Below are 8,483 nucleotides of genomic sequence, written 5' to 3' on the forward strand. Positions count from 1 at the left end.
TGAATGTCCTCATCTTTGTCTTATGTTGTGATGTGTTAATGTGTAAAAACAAAATAGGCGCCCAAAAAAAAATCAGCCAATTTTTGCCAATTTGAAAGGGGCCGATTAAATAGGTGGGGGCCTAGTTGAAATATACAATGTTTAATTCTCTTATTTTAGTAAGTAAACTTCAACTGGGAGTGACATACAGCTTGAAGCAAGCCCGCTTTGCCTCTTATTTGGAGAATTAGTCTTCATTTCCTCAGTGATGTTTTACGATAGGCTCCCATTTCTTGACAGCGTGAGTACGGGCTCAAAGGAATACTTTTAAAAAGTGTGTTTTAATACATTTAAATGTGTTAAAAGCATGTGGCGGGTTAAAACTGTATTAAATGTTTATATATGGTTTCGCTGTAGCGCAGATTTTCACCTATCTCGGAATCGCAGCTGCAATGCATCCCCTGCAATTAATGTTTTTGTTCCCTCTTACCCACCAGATTAATTCACAAACAATGTCATCAACCGAATCTGCTTGAATGTGATGAAAGAGGATTTTTGGAAGTTGTTCTGTCGGCCGCGAGACGATGCCTCCACGCGTTGATGACATTGGCGGCGGCTGGTTGGGGTGGCAGCGATGACTTTCCCCTCTTTCGCCCGTAAGCATAAACAAAGTGTTTTTCTTGTTCGAAACAGACACAGTCTTGGCTCTGGCGTGGATTTGGCGGCGACACGCGTGTGTGCGTGCGTGTGTGCGCGTTGTTCACTCAACCTCACTTGACAAACCCCTTTAAGCAGCAGCCTACAGGTGATGAACACACACACACTCGCACACAAATACACCGGTGGCGTGGCGATGACACATTTTAGAACCACATTTAAGAACTTATTATTACACTCACTGTGACCTATCACACTCATAACAGCCACTTTCTGCTTAAATCCAAGAACTATTTAGCTGCAAAAGTGGTCAAATTGCGGGGAGAAACTGAACATTTTCCCATATTTTGATGGATTTTCAGTGGGCCACAGCAAAACTGACATGATTCACCTTAGTAGAAAACATACGATCAATTTCACTTTTTTTTTTTTCACAAATCAATACTATTGGTCCGTTCCCGCGTCATCTGTTATTTTTTTCCACATTAGCCAATTCAAAGTGTTGAAAGTAGCTATTAACTCTCTTGGACACTTGAACTGTCAGAATGTCATAAAACTCTGCCTCTTCCTCATTCCGCGGGAGCCGTGTGACATTATGTCGCCTCAAGATTGAAACTGCATGTTTTTTTTAGACAATAACAAATGAAAATGATTAGGTTAGATACAATTGCGTAAGCCTCTTTTGTTAAAAATGGGTAGTTGTAATCACCCCCAAAGGTGTGTACAGATTCCTTTTTGTTTCAGTTTAGTCAGCTCATCGTTTTATTTAGTGCATCACTCATGGCCCTGAGACCTTTGAGAGAGTTGGGGAAGATGATGTAACCACAGTCATTTGCGTTTGTGAAGTATTAAAGGCTCTTTGTGTGGTCTGTGGGTCAGCGTGATCGTAAACTTTGATGTGGCGACGTAGCCGACCGTTTCGATCAATGACAGCGTAATAAGTTATTGATTTTTTTTAAAAATAAAAAATTGGTGATTGAGCATGGTTTTGGGGTGGTGTTGTGTTCATGTTGGTACGCATTGGTATATGACAACATAAGGTACATTCTTGCTTACCAATTTTTGAACATCACATGGTTTTCTTCCAACTTTTACACACAGTTATTTTTTACTTGCTGCCTCCGTGCGCTCAGGGTTCAAACCAATCATTCAGACACACGCACGCTTTTCTCCCATTGTAAGCGCTCTCTGCGACAGTACAAAAAGAAGCCCTGAACTCGTTTTGTGGCCACGAAAGCTCCCTAGCCTCTGAGGGTCGCAAACGTTTCACCTCTTTGACATACTGTATAGTTGATTCAAGCACATAAAGAGACGTGGGTACATATTGACTGAAAACACATAACCTGATTGATATTTTCCCTGTCGCAATACGAACTTCTTCTTCAGTTCCGCTTCTCTTAGCCACCTGAACAGATGTGCATTCACCCAAAGGCTTAAACTACTGTGTGCGTCTATCAATACAGGAATGTTTGTGCACAGTTTAGCAGGTTTTATGGGCACAAGTGCGCCTTCATAACTTCCAGTTGGATGTGATGTTGATTGCATTACCAGATGAACACACATACTTGGCTGTTTTCCCGCTCCCTTGGGCTGACTTTTTTTGATGGACCGGCCTCCGGATCCTCAAGCCACTGGGAAAGGCATCCGAGGGACCGGGAGGACACCCCGTGGCCCAGTTTAGCCTACTCATTTCGGGTTCAGGGCACCTGGGTGGCTGCCCTTGACCTCCCCCTGGAGGCCCGGGTCTAAGCTGGTTTCCACTGCCCTCTTTTACCACCATAAACAAACTTGGACTTATTTGTCCCCAAGTATTTTCGCCATGTTTGAAGATAACAGATTTGAATTCCCATACCTCTCTCCTTTTTTTTTCCAGGCCCTACTAAATCCTACTGAGGACATATCAAAAGCCAATGACTTAACCTCTATGGACAAGTTAAAGCCTGCAGCTGTTTATCCGATTTTTACATCAAACATGCACATATAAACTCTTTTGTCCTTTAGAAGTCATCTGCAATTGTACTAAAGTGTTCCAAAGAACGTTGTACAATGGTTAAACAATCAAACATCGAGTCGTTTTGGCCCGTTTGTTAACATTTACAAGAGCTGCGTTTCGGAGCAAAATGTACAGTTACTCACCGCGAGTAAATCCAAAGACTTCATTGGAGCCATTGACATGAAAAGATTCTTTTTTTCACCTACTTAGCTGGCTACGCTTTCTTTTTTTGAGGGAGCAGGACAAATTGACAAACTTGATTGGCTATTGTTCAGGATTTTGTGAAAATAGCAGTTTTTACAAAACAGATTCACATTTTTTGAGGGTTACTCAGGGTTGTAAGTAACAATGAATATTAAAAATTATAATACAATCATGAACATGTTATACTGCATAGTAAATCCTTTATTAGAATTATGGTATTATATACAATTCATAAAATTGATTTAAAAAATGACATTTTTTGTGCAATTACCATTTCAAGACCACATTTCTTCTGGAGGGTTGTTTGAATGAGATAATATAAAATTGTAAATAATATCTTAAATAATATAAAGACAGATTTTTAAAAAATGATTTAAAAGGAAAATTAATTTTGTAATCTTTTTACATTTTTATAGTGCATTATTTAAAAATAATTTCACAATTTATACATCTAATGGCCTTTACATTATTTCATGTCATTTTTATTTACAAAATTGATTTTGAGGTATGGAGAGGGAGTAGCGCCGGTGCTAAAATGAAGTGTGGCAAGAGAGGACTAAATGGGACAAGGGATTTGAACTGTTCCTTCCAACGGTCATTATGGGGAATGTGAGGTTACCCACCAACGGACGAACTAACGGCTGTTAAACAACCGCAGTTGTGTCTTTACTTTCAAGCTTCAGTTCCTGCAGCTAACGCAAGTGACGTCATGCACAACATGTTGGAAAGCACAATGAGAGGGAATCAAACTTGGACCTCCTTTATGCCAAATGCCAATGTGAAGGGAGCTCTTATATATTTTAATTAGAATATATTGTATTAATTTATTGTTATTGAGTTGAGAATTTCATATTTTCATTTCTATAAAGATGTTTTTGGATTAATTTAAGGACTTATTCATTTAATTACCTGCCCCCCTTTTTTTTTTTTTTTTTATTTCATGGCACTGCAGCGATTTAAAATGTCATGAAAAGAATGTAATTCTTCGATTGGAAATCATTAAAAAAAAGTATATAAAATGAATGTGTGGGTAATTACAAAAGCAATCTGTCTTCAGTCAGACCATAGAAATGTAGTGAAGGGAAAAACTTTTGGGAAATTGGCACCAATGGCAGACTTGCAGCAAACAGCAAAAATGATCCATCTGCTGCTCTTAGATCATTCATTATTGGCACTATTGATCACAGTAAGACTCAAAAAAAGTGAGAAAAACAAACGTTGACCAAAATAGAGAGAAATGCTTGCCAACAATTTGGCGGAATTCAAAAACTTGACTGATGAACACTGAAATTGAAGGTCTAAAAGTTTTCTCTTGAACACATGTAAGGCCTGAAAGTGAAATTATGTACACTAAACAACACCTCATTAATTCTAATCGCAAGTGTATTGCTCCCTACGACTCATGTCACATACAAAATGTACTGCTGTCAACTCACTCGTCAAACTGCCCAAATGTAGAAGTACGGGAAGCTTCTGCATGTACAGAAAATACACACACACACACACAAGCGCTTATGTGTCTGTGTGTGTGTGTGTGTGTGTGTATGCATGACTGACACACACACACACACTTTCTTCTTGTCTCATTGGCAGGCTCATGTCCCATCTGCTCTCCAGGGGAGCTGACAGAGAGATAGTTGTCATTATAGAACATCTCTACTCAACCACACGCACATACACAAAGTACACTCCCCGTCTCGCCGCCACTCACACATGAAACCATGCACGTTTACTTTCAAGCAACTACATTCTTCTCTGCTAATTGACTGTCATAACTGCTGCAGAGATTAACTCCCAGTCCAATCCCCCCCTTGCATGATGGGGGGCCAAAACTGGCTGGATGAGGGTCTCATGCCACATTTTTTTCCTATTTGTTATTGATATTTACAGGCCACCTCCTCGATGCCCCACACCCCCCTCTCGCTCATCATCACCCATAAGGATTAGCGTTTAATGGCAGGCTTACGGCGGAAGCGAGCCCCTGTCACCATCTCCCAGATTAGTTGAGGCTTTGTGACGGGCTCGCTCGGCAAGACACAACTTTGTCTCCCCAACACTTCTGCAAGAGAAAAAGAAGCTTGGAGTGAGTTTTTTGACGGTACATGCCGAGTGGTTTTATCTTGGGGCGGGGGGAGTGTTTCTTCTATTCTGATCCCAAATGATTGACTGGGACGGCGTAGACCTGCTTTCTTTAAGACGTGGACATCACTTGGATGAACGATGCACTAAAATACATACAAACAACTTAAAAAAATAATGTAAATTCTTATTAAAATCCAAAAGATATTCAGTGGGATACACTGTGGTTGTCAACAAGCACGCCTTGATTTCATTACTTGTCTTCGATTATTCAAAACAATGTACAGTATTTAATACATTGTTTTTACATCAACCTTGAAAATTTCCCCAAACAATCCATGTGCGGGTGACAAAGTGAAGGAAAAAGGTTAAGCGATATTACACAAGTTGTGTTATGTTGTCTGCCCAGTGGAGTCCAATCCTAAATGTGTGTGTAAAAAAAAAAAAACGCTCCAGTTCCGCCATGAAGTGAGAGCATTAGTTTTGTGTACATTTAGAGACGTGTGAACACATTAGCGATTCACAGCACCTGGCTCTGACAGAGAGGGTGGCAATCCAGCTGATGGTACAGTACTGAATATTTATTATGCCTTTTAGGACTCAATGCTAAATAGTCCACCTGGTTTTTAACATAAAGGCATTCAAACCTAGCTTTCTATATTCATATAGTACCCGCACCAACACAATAAACCTGTGTTATGGCAATGTCAAAATCATTTCTGACTTTTTCTGTGACTGGTGATATGTCACTGGACGGCGTGAATGTCAATCACGGCAGCAGCACCGCTGACTGGTCGTGATTTCACTCAGCAACTGACTTCTATGAAGCTGATTATACAGGGTGTCCTCAAACAAACAAATGACATGCTCAATGTTTTACTTTTTCTTTTTTTTCAGGGTGAAGACAACAACATGACCGTATACAAGCTACTACTGTTCTTCAACACAGCTAAAATTCAGGTAAAATTAAATCTGCGTCTTTCAGAAGTCACTTCTCAAATCTACTGGATAGCCGTTTGAATACGTTATTTTTCAACATGAAGCCTATTTAATGTTGTTTGCCTCAGATATATTCCTATTTAAAATGAAGTCACATTTTGTATTATATATAGATAGACATATCTACAGTGGCTATAAAACGTCTACACACCCCAGTTGAAACGCCCGGTTTTAAATGTGAGCACAAAACCTTCAGGCTTCTGCTAGAATGTCAGAAAAAGCCTACTAGAACAGCTCAAATGTTAACCAGAGGCACTTTAAATGGTGGCAGGTGTTGGCTGACTCCCATTTAACATGAGTTTGAATGTGATTGGTTAATTCTGAACAAAGCCACATTCCATTTATGAGGGTGTTCACACTTGTGCGATGACATTTCAGTTGTTTGTTTTTCCTTCCCCTCTCGAAAGGATAAAAAATATTATTCAATGGAGTTGTAAAGGTTATAGGTCACATCAATGGTGGAAAATGTTTGGAAATGAGTTATTGGTCTCTTTAAGTATCACACAAAAAATGGCATTTAAACAAATTTCTATACCAACTGTATATAAAGACATGGTTAACATTTGATTTACGTAATTTAATAGTAAAGGCTGTATATTTCAGAGACAATAACATTGTAATCATGCTTTGAAATGACTGTGTAACTTTTGAATGTCTATAACCTTTTTGTATCGTCACACTTCAGTATATCGGTAAAAATGTCAATAGAAGCTCCAAGGATTGTTGGAAATGAAGTCAACCACTTTATTGGCGGCTTTGTCACACCTCTTCTTTTGAAAGCCCGTCTTCCCTCCACGCATGACAGGCATCGCTCATCTGTCCGCTGTTCGCCAGCTTGTTTGCGTGTGATCACTTCCTCTCCGACGCTGCTCTGCACACTATCTCCTCGTCTCAGCGCACCCCCCGCCTCAGACCGACGCTCGGCTCCCGCCGCTCGGCTCCCCCGCTGCCAACTCACTGTCGCTGTTAACTCCCATAGCATCTTATGTATTGCCAAAGCAGATTGTGTTTGGAGGGCAAGCAATTAAGGGGGAGGCAAGCTCAAAACGGCAATGTAATTTTGGCTGCAATATTTACGGACAAGCAAAGAGAGAAGGGGTGGTCTTGGTGGTGAGAAGGGAAGGGGCTCGCTCACTGAGAAGGGCTTAAGCGGGCGGGATGCAGCGGAGTCAACACCGTCGAGAATAATGATCCCGAGCGGAGATTTAGCGGGACGGAATCTGCCACTTGCCTAATTACGAGAGGCCAAAATGTCAAGCCTGCTCGCTGTCAGCTTGGTGGCGAGCTGCGCGTCTCCCGCCTTCACTTTTGAAACCCTGCCCCGCTGGGTTTTTTGTGCTCCTGCATGTTTCGCCATTTTTATGAATCTCATTATAAGGCATTTCATGTGAGAGTTTCACTGCATTTGTTCCATCACGATAAGATTTTTCATTCATTTGTTTCAAATTTGGTTGAGTTTTGATTGGCGAGAGGCAAACTTGAGTGCACTGCTTGCTGCGACCCGCAGAGGAGCTGTTGGCTCAGTCTAAATAAGTTTGTGGCCTGAAGTAGAACAACACGTTACAGTTGTCAACATCATAAATATTTAAATCTGCTATAGCAACACTTCTAGGCAGCATTATTCTGTAGTGCAATGCTCATTGAATTGCTCATGATGCACAAGCTGTTTAAGTCTTTTACTTATTACTCTATATTATTGAGTGCTATTTTTCTGATTAAACAAGAAGTTAAATTTATTATTTTTTTTTTGGGCCACGGGAAAGATTGACTTTTCCATTAATTTCAATGGCGATAGATGATTTGAGATACTGATACTGTTTTAAGTTCCAAACTTGTACAGTAAGTCAAGGCACTATTGTGTGTATGTATATATATTTTCAATATTCATCGGCAGTGTGTCATCTAATGGCTCTACGGTGCAATCGCCCTTAACCAAACTTGCCACTGCAGCCTCGGGTTTGAGAGCGAGTAAGGCATAAAAACGTGTACGACGACAAAGGCAAGACGCAAATTTAAAGTAAACAGCAGGCTGGAGATAAAAAGGGAAAAAGGCTCCGGGCTGATTTTGTTGTTTTTTTTTTACATTTTTTTTCTTTTTCTTTTTCTTTTTTCTCCTGAGCAGAACCGGCCAGGTAGCGCCGTTCCCTCTATGGGAGGTCATAGGCATGTAAGTATTTTTCACCACTTTACAAAGCGCGAGCGTTTTAATCATTTAGCGGCCAACAACCACCATTGCTGGGTGCTTTTCACACAATTTGGGCTATTTGAAAATGAACTTATTCCACATTTACAGCTCATGGGTACAACAACAAGGTGATCGAGTCAAGGTTTTTCCTCTGCCGCGCTGTTGGGGACAAAATGTCATATTCAGTTTGTATAAAGATGTGTTGTTTTTTTTCCCATTCCAGGGCAGGGCGAGGTTGGGCGAAAGGTGCGATCCCCTGCGCACAGGCGCCATTCTCTTCAAGACCTCTCGACGGAGATATCCGACGGTGAAAGGAATGAGCTTCCTTCCCATTCAGAGGCGGGACGTGAATGGACGATTCAGGAGGTGAGTACGGCTCACGTAAAG

The sequence above is a fragment of the Phyllopteryx taeniolatus genome, chromosome 22 (genome assembly GCF_024500385.1).
Source record: "Phyllopteryx taeniolatus isolate TA_2022b chromosome 22, UOR_Ptae_1.2, whole genome shotgun sequence".
NCBI lineage: Eukaryota > Metazoa > Chordata > Actinopteri > Syngnathiformes > Syngnathidae > Phyllopteryx > Phyllopteryx taeniolatus.